This window comes from Eretmochelys imbricata, chromosome 6, assembly GCF_965152235.1.
Source record: "Eretmochelys imbricata isolate rEreImb1 chromosome 6, rEreImb1.hap1, whole genome shotgun sequence".
NCBI lineage: Eukaryota > Metazoa > Chordata > Testudines > Cheloniidae > Eretmochelys > Eretmochelys imbricata.
Genome location: NC_135577.1, coordinates 31,710,667 through 31,735,848, shown reverse-complemented (window position 1 = coordinate 31,735,848; position 25,182 = coordinate 31,710,667).

Here is a 25,182-nt window from a genome sequence, read left to right as displayed (position 1 = left end):
TAGAGCTGAACTAGGGTCAAAAGCTACTGAAAAAGGTGTCATCTTTTGGTTGCACCCCACTCCAGGCACATTCAAATCAGCAACGTAGGTATGAAAGACTGCATAACCTATTGGTTACTCTCTGAATCATCCTGTCTTCCACTTATTTATATTGATTAAAATATTCTAATCAACAGTCTCGAAGTCATGTACAAAATGAGTAATTAGCAAAATGCTCATGGTATTGGCCAGAAAAAGGATTGTCCCACGCATCGGCTCCAGACACCCTCTTGAACCTCTTTATATACAAGGAATGCAATGATGATAGATTCCTATGTGTGGTCCCAAGAGCCATCTGCCTATGAGCTATATCACAGAAGTGATAGATGAGTATATTCAAAGCACTGGGAGTATCAAGTTTTATATCTAAGATATCCAAGAATCTCTGATTTTAAGAGTATCTTCTCTACTTTTCAAAAGAGGACTCCATAGAAAAGAAGACAAACAAGACATCAACATTCCCCAAACTAATATTTTCAAGTTTTAAAAGTGAACATGAATGAACAGCTGTGATGTGTGCAAGACAGCCGGGCATTTGCCTGACACTAATGAACAGAGTTCCCAATAACATTTATTTCCTGCACTGCATATAGCCATTGAGAGCTAATACAGTAATGGTGGGCCAGTGGCATTAATTAAAACCTAAAGATGTACAGCTTTCAGTCTCCCTTTCCTTCTGTCACTTATTTTGTACTGTATGAATGAGATATTACTTTCCTGTTTCTCTGAGATGTTGGTTCACTAGGGCAGCATGAGCAGACTCAATTTCACTGAAAGTAATGGAGTGAGATTATCCAGAATTATTTCCAGTGGGCTGAATTTGTGCATCCCTTCTGTTATGAGAATATAAGTAAACAGCTAAATACCTTTACTGAAAGCTGAGAATCTTAATACAAGTCACCTCTTCATTTTTTCTTGATCAGGATAGCATTTTGTTTTAAAACATGCTCAATTAACTCATCCAGCATTTGGTCCAGTCAGAAACAGTTGATTTAAGTGAGATAAACTGGGCATCTGTTTGGAAAAAAATGATTATCCAAAATATGCCTTTCATCATCATAAAATGAACTGTGCTCTCTCCACATTTAAAAACATATGTCACTAAACAGCATATTTTCCTTTGAAAGCAGAAAGAGTAGAAAATAATAAATTTGAGACTGAACCAAGAAAGAACTGAGAGGAAACTAAGTAACCAGTGTGTTACTGGTTTAATGTACTGGAACCGGAACTTGACATTTTTCAGAAGATTACCACCTTTGTCAAGATGGAATATAAATTGTATTGAATTAGAGCAACTTAAACCCAATAAAAAACCCAAACACTGCAGCATGTGTGTGTGTGGGTTTGTGCTTGTGCTAATAAAATACAGGTTGAACCTCTCTAGTCCGGCACCCGCGGGACCTGACTGGTGCTGAACCAGAGAATTTTCCAAATCATGGGAGGTCAATGCAGAGTGCCAGTGGGTCTCCATAGGTGCGGGAAGTAGAGGTGTGGGGGTTGCTGCAGCACTCCCAGGCTTTGTGCTCAGCGTGGCTGGACCACCCGGGGGCCCTGTTGCCACCCAGGGTCCTGGCCACCGGCCCCACGCCCAGGGGCTCCAATGCTGGACCTAGGTCCCAGCCGCCAGACCCAGGTCCTCCCTATCCCTCTCAGAGCTTGAACGCCATGAATCAGCTGTTTGCAGCGTTCCGGAAGCGCTGGGAGGGAGGAGAAGGAGTTGGTAAGCATGGGGCTGCCAGCGCATGAGAGGCACGGGGGGAGGGGAGCCTAGGGGGGAGCTTGGCACCGGTGGATGCTCTGCACCCACTAATTTTTCCCCATGGGTGCTCCAGCTCCGGAGCACCCATGGAGTCAGTGCCTATGCCAGACCATGGGTGTTGCCATACCAGGAAGTGCCGGATTAGAGAGGTTCAACCCGTACTACTGTATATAGCCACTGATTTGTTTTAGGAAAGGAATAAAATCAGCTCCATTTACAAAAGTTTGGGTTTTTTAAATAAAGTATGTGTAAAAATTAGAGATCTGTTTAATAAGTAAGAGGTAATGTTCATAGCAGAGAAGAATACAAGCCAATAAATGGCTTTTGCAGGTGATGAAACACTGAAGAGATGCTGTAGCAATCCATAACCTCTGAAGCTGTTTATTGCAAGTGTATGGCAATGCTGTGGACATCATTGCTATGTTGCCAGAAAAAGAGTTAAGAAGAAACAACCAATTGTAGTACTAGGAAGGAAACAAGAGGGGTGTTTGGGGTTTGAAATGGGGTTTGAAAGTTCAAAGCTGCTATAGTCTCAGGTTGATATCACATTAGCTGATTAATCTGTCAATCAAAGTACTGTTATAGGTAAACATTGTCAACTGGGCCTCACGCCGGCCGCCACCTGTATGGGCACATACATGGGTCTATAATATGTAGGTGCAGACATCTGTATGTGCTGTGAACTGGTGCTGAACTTTTTCAAGTGCACTTGTAGGTGCTGATAGCCAGAAAGCGCAACTTTGCAAGCGTATAAGTGGAAGTCAGGGGCTGACTATTTAACCCAAAATTGTGAACTGTACTTTGAGGGCATGTACTGTGTTTGAATCTGAATACTTATAGTGCCAAAAAAACCCATTGCCTGTTGTGAAAAGATATTTTATTTTTCAGAATGGTTAAATTCTTCACTCATAGAATAAAATATATTCTCATATATACATGTGCATAATGCATCCATGAGGACTGCACAGAACTCCACTGAAGCTCATGCGCTATCCAAACTGCCCATTTGCAAGTAATAAAGGAAAATTTGTGAATAACCTGTGGTAACATATGAACAGTTCTTCTAATTTGAGTAACACAGATGCAGCATGTGCCAATTTAGAAACTACATAAAGCCAAAAAGCTTTCAGAACCAATTCAACTCTTTTGTGAAGTCATGGAAATGTTTTAGTTTTAGATGTAGCATAGCAATGTACTGTGTATAAAGAGGAATGGGAGCTAACCAATCTATCAGGAAAGCAGACATGAAGAAAGTTTCCTAATGTTCTTCATACAATCCAGATTCAGAAATGCTAAGGGAAAAAAGAAAGAAAGGAAGGATATAATAATAGACTTACATTCAACCAAATAAAATCATTTTGATATGACTGAAGAGAAACAGTGAGCAAAAAATGCCCTTGGGTCCACAGTCTGTTTATCCACTGCATATTATACCTTTTCATCACAATTACCTAAATATTTGTATTTCTGTAATGTATGGAATTCATTACATAGTTTTGCAATGAAATTATCACACTGTGGCTGGGACATCTGCACCCTGTCATATATCATTCTATTCATTTCTAGTTAATTTAATCCTAATATCTGCCTACATGACAAGACAGATGTTCAGCTATACTGTAGCTTCCATAGTTTTCTGCCTTGAAGAAACTTTAAGCCATTGAAAGAAATGACACCTTTCAAACAGACATTTTATGGTTTTGCAAAGTACATGTTTGAGCATTTTGTTTTTGTTTAGATAGCTTGTACCACAAAATAGCCATTTTTTAAGATTAACTCCTAAAATTAATTGATCTGAACATCCTTCATCTAATTTACACTGCATCCTTTCTTTAAAAACATATGCTGCATTTGGGAACATATCAACTATTGTAATTAAATTAACCCAGAACTCTCCTGTTTTGTGACTAGCCTAGAGAATATTCAGTGATGATACTAGTGAAGCTTGCACTTAAACTGTCTCCATACTTACGTTATACTGCACAACCTTCTTTGGATAAAAAGCTTATATGGACAAACAGCATGCCTGTACACAACTGGATTGCCAATTTTCTTCCCTAACAATCAAGAGGTGATAATTTCCTATACGGTTAGCAGTTGTCCTTAGTATTGGCATGTCAAATGAATGAATGTGCAACTCAATAGCAGATTTTTCTATTTGTGCCCAAAAGGTATTTATTAGCAGCAACGTCGCATCATCTCACTCAGTCTGTTATTAATTGTATATGTGGTACCTAGCAAGATACCAATGTAGAAAAAAAGTGTAGTGGTTACAAATCTAAGACATCAATGTAGTAAGACACTTCTTCATCTCGTGTCCTTCCACCACAATCATAGGTTTTTCCAGTGTTGGGCACATGATGTAACCTGGTCTGTAGCCCTGGCAAGACCTTTCCCGGTGCACAGTTTGTCCAGAAGCCAGCAGACCAACAGATATTCCATGGTTTGTGTTTTCCCGCAGTCACATAGCCCCACTTCTACATATTGAATTTTGAGCTGCCAACTCTTGTTTGGAATTTAAACACTACCAGGTTGACAAATCCTTCTACATGCCTGCAGGAAGGCAGTGTCAATATGCATTTTGATGTCCTTATCAAGTATTTCAAGGTGCATGCACCACATTTTCAGATGTGTAGCCATCAGTGATATTTAAAGAGGTTCCATTGCAGGAAGCTTCTCCTCTATTTGCGAGGGCTAATTGCTATGGTGTATCCATGTAGTGGATGTCTGGTATCTTCAACCTGTTGTAATCATTCAATTTTGCTTGTGATCACTCTCCTGACACCTGGTGGAGCGATTCTAGGAAGCACATAAAAGCTGTTCACATTCATTGATTTTAGACATCCTGTGATGTAGTGGCAGCTATCTTTCAGCACAGGGTCTAGCTGAACTTTCCCACACTGGGCATGAGTATTTGGCCACTGAATGGCAAAGTGCAAGTGCAGTGGCTCTTAGTGTTGCTAGGTTCATCCCCCATTTTGAATTTGTAAGTTTCCTAAGTATGTTGTTCCATGTGCTAACTTTGCCTGTTGTCTTCTCCGCATGTGCCTTGAAGAAGAATGTGTAGTCTAGCATCGCTCCAAGGTAAACAGGATTCCAAGAGTCAGCAAGTGAAACCCGATTCCAGATGATGTTGAGTTGTCTACTGGTCTCACGATTCCAAAGACAGAAGAGACTCATTTGCATTTTGACTGGGTTGGTATGCAACTGGTTCTCAGTGTAATAGACTGAGGGCCCAGGCAGTGTCAATGTTAGCATAACTTCAGTCTGGGCAAGATCTTTGACTTGGGCAGCAGTTCATAGGTTGTCAGTATAGATAAAACTTCTTGTGCTCAGATAGATCCTTTGATCATGTATGAAGATGTTGAAAAGTACTGGGGAAAATATGCTCCCATGTGGTAGGCTGTTTTTCTGTTGTAGCCATCAGCTCTGCTTTGCACATAGTTGAACATAAAAACATTGGTTCTCTAATAGAGATTGTATCCGTTGTATTAAGTAGTGATCTTTTCTCATGTTGTATATTTTAGTGAAGAGCTTTTGGTGATTTACTGTGTCATATGTTACTGATGGGTCGACAAACACAACACCTGTTATCATACCCTTTTCAAAGCCATCTTTGATATAGTGAGTGATGGTCAGCACTTGACTGGTGCATGACTTGCCTGGGTGGAATCCTACTTCCTCTGGGTTTAGGTACTTTTCAACAAGTGGTCATGAAGATTAGGATGAGACATTCATACAGTTTGTAGAGGTGATATAGCAGTAATACAGGACAATTATTTGTCACACTTATCTTCAAGGAAAGCATCCCAGTATGCAAAAGAAGACTTGTGTGATGGACATAGCAGGTAGTTTTCATTTCTACTGGTAGCTATGTGCTGGAGGCCTCATTGTGCAACACTTATTCATGTAACTAATTGCACTGAAGTCATGTGAGTGACTTTGCAGGTTAGGGCTCTATAACTGAATGGGCCAAATTTTCCTCTCAGTAACACTTATGAAATGCCATGTGACCGAGGACAATATTTGAGATTGTACAGGTTCAAATTTTTGTTGTGCGAGGTTTCTAGATATATGGACTTTGTCTATTCTGGAGAGAAGATAAAAATCTTTCTAAATTATATTCTTGATATTACATTAAAAATCACGAGATCACAAAATAAATCTTGTGGTAACATTTTGGCACCTAACGGACAATAGTTTGCACCTCTCAACTAGCACACCATTTGGCATAATTCAGTAATGTTGGTCAATCGTTATTGCAAGGAAGCCCAGGACTCGAACAGCAAGGATGTTGCAGGTCAGTATTATATTACATGGCATGAGCTGTGCTGCAAACTTTACATGTTTTCAGCGCAGACTGAGGACTCTAGCTGGTGCTACTAATCTCTAATGCTCATTCTCAAACAAAATTCCACCAGAATACATTAGTAGCAATTAAATAAATAACATCCTATGCAAAAGGCAGCACATTTAAGTGCACTTACTGAACAGTTTGGGTAAGTGGGCATTCACCAAAACACACTCTCCCTTGTGCTTTATTATAGTGTTAACTATTTTCCAAGGTCTTGAAAGTAAATACAGTATTAAATTCCATGACTGCATGTACTGTAGGCTTCCAGATAAACCCCAAGCAAATTATATTCCAGCTGCTGAGCTGAATAACAGCTATAGATTACATAATAGACACCTAAACAGAGACAAAAATAAATTGATTTTGAATATTAATTAACTGAAAACAACAACATCTTTTCCAGTATCTGGATGATACCATCTATGAGGGGAAATTGTCCAGTTCATTTCTAAGCACCTTTGGCAGCTGCAGGTTTGAGGGGGAACAGATCTGAAATCACTTCTGGGACCCGGCTTCCCATGGGGTAGCACATTGTAACTTGCCAAGCCACTGGACTGGTTTTTTGTAGTGTTTTCAGACCGGAGCCTCCACAGTATTCCTACTTAGATAAAATGTTTAAGAATATTAATAGCATTGTAGCTTTTCAGAAATAAGGCAACTTTCTGACTGTCTTCCTTTCCGCTGGGACCCATTCCTTGCAGTTAAACCCTTTTCCAGTTGTTTTCCACATTTCCAAAGAGTTTGAAATTTTATGGGGCTTTTAATTGCCCCATTCTTCCACTCAGAGTATTTTCTTAGTTTGTCTTTACTCCTGGTATCATGTGCTGTTCAGTGATTACAGTGCCTTCAAGAGCTCTGCTTTTTCAGTGTTCAGTTTCACTTCCTTTGCACAGCAAGAGCTTTCACCATCCCTCCCAGACTCTTTGTCTGGGAAGCTCAGCCCTTAAAGGCACAGTTCCTAATACCACAGTTGTGCTCTGAATTGGTCAGCAATTCAAAAGGACAAAAATCCTGAATATAGGTAATTTTTTGGTATCTTTACAGTGAATAATTTTGCATACAGTTCCCTACCATGGTCTCCATTAGAAAAGTCCTCATTTGCCAACAGTTACCAACTAGTTCAGTGTATTTCCATACACTTTGAATAGGAACTAACTGTGGTATCTCTTGACAAATGTTGGGTCTGATTTTTCATTCCTTGCTTATCCAAAACTCTGATTTAAGGTAATGGGAGTTTTGACTATGCAGGCATTGGCCTTTGGCTTTATAACAGTGATGACTATAGGTAAGGTATCAAAAGTAAAACTTCAATAGCAGTTTTATTGTCAAGCAATAATCACACATCTCAGTTTTTGATTATATCTCCCCACTGGAAAAACATAAGGGGATGACTATAACAAGAACTAAATTAAATTTCAATCCAGAATGGCTGAACACTGGCATTACACCGAATACATCTGAGAGATTTTACATTTCTAATACGGAATGGATTTATGTGGGCAGTAGGCCTAACACTCTTGGGAGATATAAAACAATAGCCTAGGCTCTGGGACCTTTTGTGGCGCTGTAGGGTTATTTGTCTATTTAAATGTATTTGTCCAGACTATATACTTTAAACCCTTAAAGAACTGAAAGTTCCTGTCTAAGGCTACTTCTTAGGACTCCCCAAAAGGACCCAGGAGGACAGTTGAGCTGTTTCATGACAACATGTAACAAGATGGTTGAATTAGAAACATATGTGTTGAAGAAAAAGTGTGACAGAGACTTGGTTATAGCTAGACATCAAGTGGAAGATTAAATTAGTGAATTAGGATAATGAGTTTATAGGAAGGACAGGAAAATTAAAAAGAGATAACACTGCAGAATCTGCACAGGGACCTTCAAGTAGGAAAGGTAACAGTTCATTCAGTTGGGTGGTCTGACTTGCAAATTAGAGCCTACGTACTGAATAATGCTAACTTTTTTTTATTTTCTACGCAGTTCAGGAATTTTAAAGGATTATGCTTGGGATTTTTTGTAGGGGTGGTTTATATATGTTGCTGTATTGTTTGGGTGGCAAAGATGATACCTGGTATTGAGTCTGTTTAAATAAACCAGGCATCACAATTATTGAGGTCCAGCTGAATTGGAGGTTGTGACAATTCTGAGCTTTAAGCGAGTTTTAGGATCTGAACAGCTGTTTAGCCAGGGCCAACAGCCATTATAAGGCATGTTGGAAAAGTGCTGCTTTAGTGTTAGATGGCAGTTGTCTCTACCTGAGTTATTCCTTGCAGACAGTGTTTTGCCTTCAGTACTGTCGAAGATGAAAAAAGTTTGCAGTGTTTCAAAGTTACAAAGTGAGTCAAAAACATTTTTATTCCTTAATCCTTAATTGCTTTTATTCCTGTACCTGTTTCAGAAGAGGTTTGAAATATATTTAGATTTGCAACTATTTACTGGAGTTGCTTTTATATGTAGACTGAAAAGGGAAAGTTTCGTTTCAAGGGACACAAGCAAATATATGAATTGCTCTAGTCATCTTCAATTAATTTCTGTACAGAGAGCACTAGACTCCTAAACTTAACTCTGGATGAGGTACTAAGACAAACAAATCAGTGTGGTCATTAAAAAAGCTAAGATTTGCAATTATGTTTCTCAGAGTTCACAGGGGTCTTTTCTTTTCAAAAAACTTTATAATATAATTGTGTTTTTCCTGAAATCTGTGTTGTTTTATTCTTTCATGCATGCTTTATAGTTTGTGTACCGTGCCTGAGCTAGGAACCTAAAAGTATAAACTCCTGAATCCCATTCCTAACCTGTAATTGATTCATTGTGTGATATGAGCAAGACGCTTAGGCCCAGATCTCCAAAAGTTTTTAGGCACCTAATTTCCATTAATTTCAGTGGAAGCTAGGTGCTTAAATGCCTTTGAACATCTGGGCCTTAGCTTCTATTTGACTCAGTTTACCCATCGGGTAACACTGATATTTCTTACCTGCTTCACACAGGTGGTGAGATTACATTAAACAATGTTTGTAATGTAGTTTGAGATCGTCATAAGCAAGGTATTAAGGTCCTGATTTTCAACAGTATGTAAGCACTTAAAGATGCAAATAGGTATCTAGTGGGATTTTCAAAAACACTGAGGTGTCTAACTCCCACAATGGGAGTCAGCTGCCTAAGTATTTTGAAAATCCCTCTGGGTGCCTATCTACATCTGTAGGTGCCTAAATGCCTTTGAAAATCTGGTCCTAAGTGCATATAATATATTTTAAGCAAATACACAAACAATTAAAAGGACAGTGTCAAAATGGCATGTCTGTTCCAAATATACTACCAAGTTTCTGGAGTTTCACTGGTATAAACACAGAGTGAAACAGAGAAGTGATTTTGACCAGTGATGTTTAAAGTTCTCATTCAACCTTCTTAATTCTGTTGTTTCAGCACTGAGTAATTAAAACAAAACTCATTATTTAGAGTAAATCCCACAGGATAAGCAAATCTGAATGCAGCCACACCATTTAGATTTTTAACTGTTCAGTGGAAAAATAATCACAGATGTAAAGCGTGGAACACATTTTCTACTATAATCTGCAACTATGAAGGGTCCTATATAATTTGACAGTGTTCGTTCAAATGTCTATATGTTACAGCCATGCATAATAGCCTTTGGGCCTTGTTCATTAAGGTGCTAGAAACTCTTTAATCTAACTGAAGTCAATGAGAACTGAGGGCCCGATCCTGTGAAGATCATCCATTGACAATTGTAAATAAATTAAATCCAGCAAGTTTACAACTAAAGCCATGAGAAATCTTTGTCATGAACCTCACTGGGTTTCAAGCTTTGTTCTCTGCAATGCAACCCAGGGATTCTTGAACCTGAGACCAGATTCAAGTGAACCTGAGCTGATAGATGGTTTTGATATGAAAATATGTGAAGCACATGGTTATAAACGTTTCCATGCCAGGCCAGCTGTAATTTAGATTGAAAGTTCCTCACCGCAGAGAGTTTGTCTTTATAAGAGTTTGTAAAGCACATAGGACTATGCAGTCCCAACAGTGACTGGAACTTTTAGATGCTTTAGCAATATGAATACTCAATGATGATGATCATAATGCAACAATTTTGGTTGAGCTTCTTTTTGATTTGTTCAAAACTGAAAGTTAAGTGAAATTCAGGTGTCGATTGAAGAAAAAGTTCACATGGCTACAAATAAAAATTCTTAAGCTTTGCACAGATCTCCATAAAACAACAAACAGGGGTAGAGAGACTGAAAAACCCATAGGGCCTGTTCTACAGCAAATCAGCCAGTCAACTACTGACTGGCTCATAGAAACTACCTGGAACTATGGAGCGATGGGCTGGAGCTGCAGGTACGGAGGTACTGTTCCTTATTACCAAGCGAAAGAACCCTTTCTCTGTGAAAGCCGTGGAATAGTGAAGTAGGCACTCCCTACTTGCTCTTGGCCAGTGAAGAAGTCTGTGACTCTCTTTAGCCAAACAAATATAGCAATTGAGCTCTTGGAATCACACTGAGTGACTCCACAGATATAGTTTCTCTCCTGGGTGATCAATAAGCCAAGGAAGAGTTTTCAGTTTGGCCATGGCCCAAAGTTACTGTAACCTGCCTCAATGACAGCAAGTTTCCATTAGTTATCCAGAAATAAGGGGGGAAAGAGGCTATGAAACCTCAAAATGTTAATTTCTATCTCTCTGGGTGGGACTGGGCGTGAGAAAGCCGGTGACTATGGGCAAGAAGGAGGATTTCCCAGTCACTTGGGGACCCCCACAATAAAACAGCACTCTTGAATGTGCCTGGCTAGTGCCTGAGTGTGCAAGCCACTAAGAAAAGAATGGACAAGAGCAGGTAAACCACAGAGGGCATGCTGCACTCTCCAAAGGAGTGGTGCAGTTGGCAAGCTCAGCCTGCAAACCAGGAGCTCCAGGAAACATTGTATTCAAGGTGGGCCTGTATTTTCATGGCATAATCCTGAAAGTGAAACTCTATATTATTCTAACCCTCTCTACTCCTCTCCACAAGCCCAAAATATGAATGAGGGCTGCCATGGTACTTTCCATCAAATTCTGAATGTGCACACTTTCAAAAATGCAAAATTTTGAGCTCTAGGAAGTGGAGTTAACAAACTAATCAGTGGAAAAGAACCAGGCCTTAGCATTTCATCGCCTAAACTCATGGAGTTTAAATGACTACCCACAAAATGACAGTGCCCCTAAAACCTGAAGTTTCCACACCAGCAACACAAACCATTCTTTCTCTGTCTTTATATTTAAGTCATTAGGGAACTTTGAATGCATCAATTTGTTGCTTTGATAGCACAGTGTAGCTGTTAAATTTATTTAGTTTACACTTGGTTATTAAAATCAACTGGCTCTCTTTTCCTGTCCTTTGAGGGAGCTCATGGTGTAATGGGCAAAATGTCAGTAATAATTAAGAAATATAGTGGTACAAACCCCAAAAGAAGAAATATATTTTTATAAATAACTCCCAGTGGAAAACCATAAGAAATGATACACTTGGTCTCAAAATGCTTAGGGCCCTCTCTAAATAGATCATATTGCTATATTTTTTTCAAATGTGCATGACTCAAGGTGCACATTCTGCTTGCAACTTATAAAAAAGATATAGCAGTTATGCGGGAGATAGGGAAATATAATGTGCAGTGAATTTAGGTGCCCAACAAAGGACTTACCACTCAGTCAACCATCTTACTCCTTGTTTAACTACATTGTAATACAATGAATGTCACAATTTTTTTTTCCTAATAGGCCAAAGCATCATTTTGTTTTGCTGGCCTTGTGCGTATTACCTTCCTCACTTCTTTCCCTTTGCATTTCCCTTTATTTGGACCTCTTGGATTAGATTTTTTTCTTTTGACTTTCTTTCTGCTGCACAGAGCCCCAATCTTTTCAGTGGGTGTACTTCATACATGAATATTCTTAACAAGTAGTAATATGAATGAAATAGCCAGTCATCTTTTGGCATATCAACTACAGGTGCAGTAGTTATAACAATACCTTATGTGTCTTCTGATCTGAAGATATTGCCATTTATTAGCTAGAATGAGTGAATCTGTTTCGCTTACCTTCAAACCAACTCAGCATCATGTGTTAAACGGTGACTGAAGCCCAAACACTACTGGGTACAAGTTTCTCTGAGGAAACAATGAAAAAGAGGAGCAGAGGAAAGTGGAGAGATCCAGTAAAAACTGAAGTGAAAAGCAGAATAGCGAATGTGTAAAAAGGCACAAAGATGGGAAGAAGAGAGAATTTCTAAAGAAAAAATTTAATACATTAAATATTCCACATTAATATAGGACACTCACCTTTTGCCAGACAGCTTTTGCTTCTGTGGGGTGATGTGCTCTCCTGGATATGTAGAAGAAGCTTCCTTTAATTAGAAAAAAAGTTTTGATAACACTAAGCATCCTTGGGAAAAAAGGCAAGGATTTAAATCACAGGGAAAAAGTTTCAGTTTGAACTAATTATACAATATTTGGAAACTTGAAAAGTAGTTTGTGAGGATCTCAGAACCTCAAACTCCAAGAAATCAGTCCATTTATCATTATTATATATTACCGTAGGAATAACTAACCATTTTACACATGACCTTGCCTTCGACCCTTAAGTAAACACTATATTATCCTACAGTAATGGCCCAATGTACGACAGCACACCGTAGTCTTACTACAGTATTGTAAGTAATACATGATAAAGCATATGCCTCTCAAGAGACTCAGATGAAATCTTTTCACTGAATCATACTTTGCACTTTGGCAGCACTTTCTATGCATCTCAAAGCAGTTTAGCAGCATCATTTAAACCTCACGACCCCAATTTTTTAGATTGGGATACTGAAGTAAAAGAAGTTTAAGGAACTTACCCAAGGTTACATAAGAAATTCATAGCAACATGGAATTAGAACCCAGCTCTTTTGAAGCTCAGTCTCATGAACGAGCCACAAGACTATCCATCTTCCCTAGAAACAAATGGTTGATTTGGTCAAGTGAGGATTTTTTTTGTTCTGATAACAAAGCTCTGAGTGTACAAGAAGTGCAATAAAACAACATAAACTAGCAATGCTGACTTGCTGTTTATGGCACTTATTATAACACACTTTAAAGTAGAACAGGCAACACAAAAGGTTGAAAGCCACAGATTCAGGAACAAACTTGGTGTCCTTCAGACAATGAAGGTCAGAGCACATAATGGAGTAGTCACACTCAACCTCCTCGGGGAGATGCATTTGATACACCACGTTTTGGTGCTATTTGCTTGCCCGTCATGGAGTTATACTAAATACTGTTGTGAAGCTGCCTTTTGCCCAGCTTCCAAATGGGAGATAAAATACTGATGACTGTAATCACAAAGATGACTGCAGAAATCATCTATTCCATGCAGTGTCCCTCTTATTAACAAAGAGCGCAAGTTACCAGGGACTCCGGAGCCTCGTCTAAAACTAATTCTATTTTAAAATAATCTTCTGCCCCAAGAGATATTCTATGCTATTGGAAAGTGACCAAATAAAAATCCTGGAATAGAGCCCCCACATTAAGAAGGTAGATAGGTGAATAAAAACAGACCAGCATACACTAGCAATTTTGTATAAATGGAACTCAAAGAAAATACATTACTAGTTCCACCTGTCAATAACTCTTTAAAATACAGTTGGTCTCAATGCTGGCATGTACAAATATAAAGCACAAATTTCATGTCATGATCAATTTTGCTCCCTAACCTCAGAGTTTTGATTAACAACAAATTAAACACATTACATTATTGCTATTGGCAACATTTCGCTTTTTGATCTAATGGTGGGTTTCAGCATAGATACTTTGCATCCCCTATATGTAAGCCAAAATTTTTAAAAGTAACGAGGGATTTGATTACCTCATTTTTTGGATGTCCATCCAGAAACATATTTTAAAAATAAGGCCCCTTTAAGGTGTCTCCAGTTGGGCACCCAAAATTTAAGGTATCCAAAATTACTCGCCAATTTTGAAAATCTTGGCCAATGTGTCACTAGAACGTCCATCCATGGAGAAAGAACAGAAATGAAGCTGATATCTATTGTGAAAATCTGAGATCTGAGAACTGATTTCCTATATATGGTGTTACATTGGTGGCAGCATGGCCCCATATGTTGTGCCTATGATAAATTGCACAGTTCTTATTGGGATTGTGAATCATTCCTACAAATGATAAAAGTGATATTTAACAGAGACTACAGTACATCTCACTGAGGCATGGTATCAGTGGTGGATTAATGGACCCACAGGGCTCATGTGCAGGGAACCTGGCCAATTTGGGGGCCCTTGCAGGAATGCCTGAACCTGTGTAGAAGTGCGGGGGGGGGGGCACCAGCACTGGAACTGTGGTCCCTCCCCTTGCTTCTCCTCTTCCCTCATGGCTCCCCCCTACTCCTCCTCTTTGCCCCAGGGCCCCACTCTCTAGCCAAGCCACAAGCCAGAGCTGGACCATGGTAACAGCCTCCCTGGTAGCCCAGGCTGCTGTGGAAAGCCCTGGACTCTCCACCTGCCCTGGCCGGGGCACCAGGGTGCCCAAGAGCAGACCTGGCAAATATTCCCCCCCACCCCCAAGGCGTACCACCTAGGGCAGGTGGAGGGTCCAGTTCTCCCCACAGCAGCCTGGGCTCCCTGGGTGTCTCTTACTATGGCCTGGCTCTGGTTTCTGGCCTGGCCAGGGGGCAGGGCCTCAGGAGGAAGAGCAGGAGCAAGGGCCCCGTGGCAAGGGGGTTTAAGGCCCACGTCAGCCCCCTTCTGGAAAGAGGCTGGTGCTCTTAGTAGGGGCTGCGCCACAAAGCACAGCCCCTCCCGCCACCGCTCCGCACCTGCCTGAAGCTACTACACCCATGTTAAAAAGTGGGCTGGCATGGCTCTTCCACATTTAAAAGTCAGGGGGGCATGGCGCCCCTGGCTCTCCCAGTGCGGTGCCCCGGGGCCCCCGGGTGTGGGGGGGCCTAAATGTTCCTTGTGCCCAGGGTCCCAGTAAATCTTAAGCTGCCTCTGTGTGATATTGCCTATTCAAACAGACTTTTCAAATATATCACTTGAAAACTACTATACATGGGATTCTTTAGACAAATTGAACTTGAAGATCATGAAGAAGTCAATGTGAGTTTTGCCCAAGTCAGGATTGCAGGATTTAGCCCATACAATTAAAAAATCTTATTGCGATCTCACTTGCACTTGTGTTAACCAGACATAAGCCCACGGAACTGAAGGGAGTTGCACCAATATAAAGCTGGTGTAACTGAAAAAGAGTATCTAGCCCTAAGTTTTTTGGCTTACTGTCTGTGGCCTGCCTTAGGAGCACATATTAACTCTACCCAAACTGGCACTGAGAGCTAGAAAAAACAACATTGAAATTTAGTGATTTGACTGAACTTTACGGGTGGTTGTCTGCCTCTTTTGGCCCCTTATAGCAAAATGCTGACAGTATCAGAAGGACCATGGCAGTCAGAGCAGGGATTTAAAAATTGGCTGTATATGTAAGGAGAACATAAATGATAGGAGGAACCATTTAATTCTTCAGCAATTTAATGAAAACAGACTACCCTCACACAGATCCCACCTGGGGTTGAAAGTTGTTTTGCTCAACCTTCCCACTATTCCTCCCAGTCCTACTTTAGAGGTATATTATTCTACAGAGGTGGGATAGGCATAAAGCTGTGTTGAGGATGTTACTAGCTCTGACCAGGATGAAAGCACAAGTATAACATCATTCCTTTTGGCTGTCCAGACCTTCTTTTGCCCTATCCCCTTCACACACTTAAAGGAAGGAGGGTTAAACTTAGGGAGAAATGCTCTTAGGAAAGAAGTCAGAGCTGTATTTATAGATAAATTTAGTGGTATAAGCAACAGAGGAAAATCCTAGTCTCTGTGCAAAGATCACTGCATGGAGTTGAGGGAAAGAAGTCATTCTTTCACCAGCTCATGGAGTAGCATCAGAGCATCAGGACAGCAGTGTCCATTCAAATCTGAGGCAGTCCTTCTTGTATGTAGAGGGAATGGCTGGTGGATCCATGGATCCCCTTGATCCACCCTCTCTGTCGTCCCCCCCCACCCCCCCCGCCAAAATTTCCTGTATTTTTATGAGGAGGAAGATTCCACTGAGCTATCCTCCATGACATTCAGTTGCTACAGGCCCCTTCACAAGCCCCCAAATCCCACCCCTTCCTCCACTCTACACAGTAGAATTATACTGGCTCCCCTGCCTTAAGGGCTTTCCAGGCCCTCAGAGTACTAGGATTTCTTCTCAGCTTGAACTAACCACTTTTTGCCACTATGATTGTTGACTCATCCCTTCACCTTTCTTAGGCACATAAACTGAGTACCATACAATTTACAGGAGGTGGGTTGTTCAGCTCAACCCTTAAAGAGCAAAGCAAAGATACTATAGTGCTTTTTGTAAGAACAGGGCTTTTCCTGGAGGATTTAGCTAAAATTTCCCCCAACCTCATGTGTTTTGTGGCCCTGATTCAGAAAAACACTTAAGCATATGCTTAACTTCAAACGTGTGCGTAAGCCATTGACTTTATGATCTTTAGGAGGACATAAACATGTGTTAAAGTTGAGCACCTGATGAATAGAGATGGATTTAGGCACATGCTTAGAAATGTTTTGCTGAATAGGTCTTCAGTAGGACTTAAGCATCTGCTTAAAGCTAAGCACATGCTTATGTGGTTTACTGAATTGGAGCCTGTGCTGTGTGTCAGTTGTGTGCCATGACTCATCCCAGAAGTGATTGTGTTTTAGCAGTGGTGGACATATATCCCAGACCGTAGTACATGAAGTTCAGGAAGTGCACTGGAAATAAACAGAATGAAAGCCACCGTGTCAATATAAATTATTATGAAAATTAAAAAAAAAAAAAACTTCACCACACAACTCTAATCTGGGCATTACAAAACAAATATTGTAATGATACAAGTATTTCTTAAAGAAATAAGTTAACAATTTAGTTTAAAAGATAAAGTCACTGCATTAGATTCAGGACAGATACATGCTGCCTACACCTTAGCCTGGAGTCTCAGCTGATGTGTATTGAAAAAAAATATTTATCAGGTCTAGGTTGTTTTTCCAGTGCTCAGAGAAACTGAGACATGAAAATGGAATTTTTAGCCAGTAACTCATACATTTAGATTCCTGGTTTTTAGGTTTTGGAAAAAATGCACCTAGTTGTTTTCTTATTACAGTACTGCTGGTTTTGTTCACCGGTCCATGTTTTCCTTGGAATGTAGTGAAGTGGAATGTTTTAAATTATGGGGTTTTACTTTTTGCCATCCAATGTCTACTAAATAAGTCCATCATCTAATTCTAAAATTGTGAAGCAGCAAAGATACACTTGTAGCCAACAAGGCATGCATTTTTATTCCAGGAAAGTGCACTTCTGTTCTAAATTTACTGCAAAAGCTACAGAGACAAAAGAAAGGCTCATTGCCAAATTGCTTCTTTATACTGATACTCTAGGGCTTTTCAAATACCCTAGCTAAATACTGTAGATTACTGAGAAGTTTTACTTTAGGACTATAATCGATAGTATCAGTTGCTAAGCAGTAAATTGAAACTGTGGAACAAATGAAGGCATTAGATACTTTCACAAATATTAATCAAAGTTATATTTTAGACTTCAGTTATAAACAGTTTTTGAAATATGAGCCATAAATTAGATTAAAGGGTTATAGCTATAATCCCTGCCACTGCAACCCACTGCATATTCCCCCCCCCACACACACACAACTATCACCATTGGCTGCTGCCTGGATCTGCTGTACAGATCATGTTCTGATAGCCAAGTTAACAGTGTATTGCCCCAAGAGGGTTGGATTTGGAGTTTAGTTTGCATACGCATTTTAGTATTGGAATTATAAGCTGAAATTTATTTGAAGCTCTGGAGCCTTTTCCCACAAGATTCTTTATCTTCAGCAGGGGAAGTCTGGCCTTGTAGTTAAGACACTGGCGAGGACTAAGGAAATGTGGGTCCAGTTTCCAACCCTGTTGCACAAATGGGCACAACACAATCTTTTTGTACATCAGTTCCTCATCTCTAAAATGGGCATAATACTACTCGACCTTTTTTCTCCTACCTTTTTTCTCTATTTAGATTGTAAGCTATTTGGGGAAGGGACTGCCCTTTATTATGTATATGTACAATGCCTTACACGATGGGGGTCCCAATCTTAGTTGAGCCTCTAGTGCTACTGTAATGAAAACAATAATAATTGCTTTTTCCTACTTAACAAACAAAATACACACACACACACCTTACTCTTTCCAATAAGCCAAGGATCACACTGCCTGATATCATCTGCCCTTCCAAAGGGGCAGGAGAGTGGGTGAAGGCTTAGCATTCTACTCTTGTGCTTCTATATCTTCAGGAGAAGGACACCTGACAGACCCATTGTGCCTAATTTAGATTTGAGGCCACCCATCCATCTTTCCTAATAGCAGCCAGCAGGCTATCACCCATCTCTGATTCCTCAGGTTGCCACCTACTAAGACTACTACACCCACCTACTTTGGAGATGGCCAGAAATACTGAGAACAGTCTTATCAATGTATATTAGCACTTCTGGCCAGAGCCAGAAAAAAAATGTATTTGAACAAAATAGGTTCCATTCTGGTGTGATTCTAAAAATCTTGGCCACATTTAGGAATATTACCTTAATCATCCTTACTCATAATGCTTACGCTGAAAAATCTGTAGGAACAGTACAGCTCCCTGATTTTCAGCCACACAGATCTGGCATAAGTTAAAGCTGCAGGGGAGCCCTAAGTGTACAGAGGTGTCTTATGGGTAAAGAAAATGTTCATGTTCTTCTCTGCCATTGGGATTGATAGGAGCTGAATTTCAAGGAGGATTTATTATTGTTGCACCATTTCGGAAATGGTGCAAGTGGGGAAATCTCCAGGTGGATATAATGGTCTCCTGATCAAATAAGATGTTACTGACACATGTGGATTTGCTTTCTCGTCACAGGAAAATCAACCTAGCAAACTTCTTTCCTACCCGAGTCCTTTTGAACACTTAAAGTATGAGTGGGGGTTGTCCTGGTAGCCACAGACTGGCACACAGGCCTTGTTTTAAGAAGCTGTTGAATATTCCCCTACACCATCCTCTCTGCCTTCCCCGCAGGCAAGAACTTCTGACCAGTACTGGAATAACAACATTCCCCAGTGTTAGTTTCATGTTTCTGTTATACACTTATCAGGCTGTTTCTATTATATACTTTATTGCCAAACCCCAGCATTCAAAAATCATGACTCAGGCCCCCAAACTCATGAGATTGTCTTAAAAATCATGAACTCTTACAAAATAATATTTTTTAGGCAGGTTTTAACTTTAGTCTTTTAGCCTTTTGAGAAAAGCTGCCTCTCTGCAAATTATGTGTGATCATTCCAGGATCAAAATTCAAACTGAAATGCACATGCAAAAATGAGAACCCTCGCCGCTGGAGGCTCACTAGGGGGACTCCTTTGGTCCCCTCCTAACCTCTGGAATGGAGGACCAGCCATCCCAACCTTCTCCACCCTCCTCCCTTATAAATCCCCCCCCCGTCTCCCTTTCTCGCAACTCTGCCTCCTCCCCCACTCACATTCCCCTTCCATTTCCCCTCTGGCATCCCTATTCCCCTGCACCTTCCTCAATCTCCTCCTGCTGCTCTTCAGTCAGCCTCCTATACTCCATAGTCCCCTGACACCTCTCAGCCTCTCTCCTGCATGCCACTTTCCCCAGCAGCCTGCTCAGTCATGCTTGGCCCCCAGCATTCTTATTAATCATTTCCGGCTGTCTCTTGTTTAGCACATTCCCCTGTCCAGCCCCCTAAACATCGAGTTCAGGATGTACACTTCTTCCCTGAAGACAGCCTGGTTTCAGCCTCTGAAAACAGTGGGAGGTGGCAGCCATCTTTACTAGATGCAGCCCTGTTTCCACATGCAAAATCTGTAGAGAATGACAGCTGTCTTGGCTGAGGACAGTGTGGCATTAGCTTTATTAAAAGTAATTGGAGATGGCAGGATTTTGAACAAGGGTAATGTTAAAAGTTTTGAAGCTAGAAATTTGAGATCATGTGAGACTTAAAAAAAAATCTCATGACATTTGTGATAAAATCAGAAGAGTTGACAACACTGTATATAAAGAAAGCCAATCATAATCCTGTTTCTGCTGAAAGTCACATTTCAGAAGTGTCCATGGAATTAATTGTTGAAAGATGGCTAGGACTATAGAATGGCCTAACTTCCTACATTTATAACTTTTCTTTTTCTCTTTTAACTTTCTTCCATAGTCTTTGGTAAATCTAGAACGCATTGTATCGCTTCTGTACATATTACAACATTTCCTAGTCACATTATGGTTGTGGGAAGATATTAACTATTTTATACAGCTCAGACTGTATAGTAGCATTTCTGAATCATTTTCTGGTTTAGCAGACTATATCTTTTTAACATAGACTTTATCTTGTAATAAATGTATCTTTGTTTCTCATGAGAGTGAGGTTTTGGGTCACACTTTTTTTGTGTTCACATCCTATGACAGCATTTACTATAGTGGTACTTTGCGTAGTATCTAAAAATATGGAAAGCTAAATTGGAAAGTAAGTAGCTCCTTTTCAATAGTGCTTCAACAGGTGACATTCCTCTGAAAGCAAATTATGGAATGAAGATGCATGTGGATAGGCAACAGCCAAAGCCTTTGATCCTACACTATGAACCAGGCTTGTAGATGACTGCACCTCTGCTGAGCCCTACTGACTTCAATAAGCACATTGATTCCCAGTGCAGGATTGGAGCCTATGGAAGAAAAGGTGTAATGTTCAGGGTAATTGGTTGTACTCACAATACCAGCAGTAGCATCTCTTAAGATTCCTTTATGTGTGGGTGGGTGTATATGTATATGTATGTATGTACACACACATATACATTCCTATACATATATTATATATTATATACTGTATACACATAAACACACACATATATATACACACACACTTCTGGTAAAAAAAAATTCAGTTCTTGCTAAAAATGTTTGTTTTTTAGTTTATGAAGAAATTTTATTTTACTAAAAAATCTATTTGTTTAACTGAAAATGGCTTTTTTATTTTTCAGTTTCATTTGTTAATGAAAATCCAAAAAAAATCACTGGGAATTTTGAAAAAAACCTGATTTTCCCCCTAAAATTTTGTGAAAAATAATTGGTATTTTTTTGGCCAGCTCTAGTCACAAGGAAATTTGCTCTAATGTACATGAAGGCCTCGGGCTCACCTCCTCAAAGAGTATATTTACAAATCACAGTCACTTCTGCCCCAAACCTATTTTAAAACTAACAAAAGAATTCAAAATCTTAACTGCAACAGTCCAAGCCTGTTAATGAATAGCCTTTTTGGACTATCCCTATCCTATTCCTAGTCCCTATTCCCATCCCAGGAAATAGCCATCATTCAACCTTGCTTGAGTTATTTGCCTGACAGTTTTGCTTCCACTGACACACTCCCATTGTCCTTTTTTCCCCATACACATCTTGCACATTTTTGCACTAGTTGGGCAGTTCTCCTTTGCCACATTTCTGCCCCATTACTCAGTGCACCCCCTGTTTCACAGTCAGCTCAGATATTATCTGCAACTTACCTGAAAGTTCACTGTTTGAAATCCCAGCTATTAGACGGTCTCTTATGCATTCTACCTTACTGCAACCAGTGTCACAATGCTCTGCTTGTTCATTTAGGCATTGTAGAAAGGCTTCCATGCTTTTTTCAGGCCTCTGTGCCCTTTGCTAAAAGCACTTCCATCCATGTAATAAATTCCTTTTTGTAATGAAATAGAAGTACTCAAGTACCAATGAAAAAAATTGACACACGAATACCTTTAGCTTCATTCCCCATTGCATAACTTCATCCCCCATTGCATATCCCCATTGATAGCTGCTTTCAACTACCTGAAAGGGGGTTCCAAAGAGGATGGCTCTAGACTGTTCTCAATGGTAGCAGATGACAGAACGAGGAGTAATGGCCTCAAGTTGCAGTGGGGGAGGTTTAGATTGGATATTAGGAAAAACTTTTTCACTAAGAGGGTGGTGAAACACTGGAATGCGTTGCCTAGGGAGGTGGTGGAATCTCCTTCCTTGGAAGTTTTTAAGGTCAGGCTTGACAAAGCCCTGGCTGGGATGATTTAACTGGGAATTGGTCCTGCTTCGAGCAGGGGGTTGGACTAGATGACCTTCAGGGGTCCCTTCCAACCCTGATATTCTATGATTCTATGATTCTATGATTCTAACTTAATGAAGTGACCTATACTTTGCCACTGATTGTATTAAGTTTTCTTGTGGCTCAGAATCCGGTGAAGTGCTCCTTCTACTGGGGCCATTTGACAGATTTATCAAGCCTAAAGTCCTGTGAAGAGCTGAATTCCAATATTTTCTATTCCTCTTATTTCTGCTGGTTGAGGCCAGTTCTGATACCATCTCAGGAGACACTAGTAAAGAGTCACAAAAAGGATCACATTACTCTGACATTGAACAAGGTTATTTCTTCATTGTCAAGCTTCTGTCTAGAACCTTTCCCAGCCCCCTCTAGCCAGGGTTCCTACTAGAGAATAAAATAAATAGCATAGATATCTTCACATAAGCCCTTACTCTGATCAGCAGAAAATGCTTTCTCCCTTTGGTGAGTTATCACACTCCTCCCTTCTCCCTGCTTCCCTCCCCTGCCCCCTTCCTCCCCCAACTCAAATAGCTGAGCTCTTTAAAAATTAAAATATTTTTTTCATTCTCTCCTAAGCTGAGATCTTTTCCTGGCAAGATGAAGGGTGAAGTCAATTTTTATAGCCAAGTTACCAAACAAACTAAAAATATATGAGTTTATAACGGAAAACCTGACCCAATCTTAAATATAATGGAGCAAACGTGCTGCTATAATAATTTCTCTTGCGCACACTGAAACTAAGCAATGTTAATTATTAATCAAAAGTGAAGCACCCATTTGAAACACTTTTCAGAGAGATGTACACATGTAATTTCCTGCCACTATGTATTGTTGTATTTCAATACTGCCATTCGATGACTACAACACTTATAGTAGTGTAACTGTGAGGAAATTATTCAGAGACCGTACATACAACACACAATATACAAAACTCAGCAAAGTGAGCTAATCAGTTGTGCAGTCTTCCTTTGTTTGTGAGTGCACTCTCCTCCTGATGTCTACGGATTTTTTCCCCACCCCCCAAGAATTCCATATTAACATGTATCAGAGGGGTAGCCGTGTTAGTCTGGATCTGTAAAACCAGCAAAGAGTCCTGTGGCACCTTATAAACTAACAGACGTATGGAAGCATAAGCTTTCGTGGGTGAATACCCACTTCGTCGGGGTATTCACCCACGAAAGCTTATGCTCCAATACATCTGTTAGTCTATAAGGTGCCACAGGACTCTTTGCCGCTTTTACATATTAACATGAGCAGCTGTGCTTTATTTTGAGCACTTGAGTGACCTGATTTAGAAAATGAGCACCAAAGTCAATGACAGTCTGAAGACACTGTGCTGAAGAGCAGCTAAAGAATACAGCTTTTAAAACACACAATGGGACAAAGTCATGGCTGGTGAAAATCCATTGATTTCAGTGAAGTTACACTAGCGATTAACTTGGTCCATTTTGTTTCCAATGGTTTTCCCCCCTCTAATGGTGCACTCTTAAGTAATGGATTCAATACATTTATTATATTTCCCTCTTTCAGGCTATATGTATTTACCTGGAAAAATCACCATGATAAGTGATTGCTCTTTTCTAAATTATCTAGGTAGAGTATGTGAAAAATCCATGCATCATGCGAAAACCTTAGTTAATGAAATCTATAACCCAGACTCTAAATTGTCCACAGGTGTGGTACATAGTCAAAGCAGTAAAATTACAGTCCTAAATTTGTCTCATGTCATATTGTTTTATTTTCTTATTTTGATCTTTGTCTTCAGTATGGAATAAAGTACCATTTTCTGTTCTCATTACAACTTTAAGGTTACCACAAGCATGAATCAATGGTATGCTCCTTTCAGTCCTCATTATAGCCTTTGACATGAGAACGAGTTTTTACAGAACTGAATGTCGGCAACATTCTGATTCTCATTGAATATTCTTATTAATCCATTCTTAGGACAAAGATTATAATGAGAAAGAATTGTAATGAGAAAGTACAGCTATTAATTATTTTATTTCTCATGGCAATGTTGGGATTTTAACAAGAATGGAAATCGCTCTTTTATTGTTCTTACATTCTCAAGATTTTTACAAGGATAGAAAAATATTCAGAATTAATTTATTCTTGTAATAAAACTGTAATAAGATGGTAACCCCCCCACATTAATTCATTCTTCTGACAGGTATAAAGGCCCAATCCTGTGAACTCCCATAAGTGTGAACAGAAGCTGAGGACACAGCTTCTTGCAGAATAGGGCCCTGAGATTTTATCAGCTATCAAAAACACAAAATGAATTGTCACAGAAAATTTTAGCGCTAAAAATAAATAGAAAACACTATAGTTTAAAGATTATAGCCAGGTGAAAATGTCATAAAACATGTCAGATGCCATATATTTGTCCTACAATGCTCTTTCTGGGCTCAACAGCCATAAATATATTTCATCTCAGCATGAATGTCACATTTGGTTCACATTTTAGTTTGTCAGCTGTCAGCGAGCATTTAGAGTGCTTCTGGTCACAGGAGTAATTCTGGTTTCTAAATGGAGGGGATGCATTATGGAATCTAAGAGTTCAGGGTTAACTTTAGAGATGGTGAGACTTGCCACAATCAGTGTTGGGCTCAATCCAGAATAAAGTATATGTAGCTTTCAGGGATAGGCCCACTCTTGAAGGTATATAGGCTTGGCACACAGCAACTGTCAGCCTTCTGAGCAACGGGGAAAGAAAGAAAAAACATCTTCTGTAGGAGGACAGCTCCAGGTGTTTTCCATTCCACAACTTCCTCTACAGAATATGGTCCTCTTCTCTCCTTGCCAAACAACTG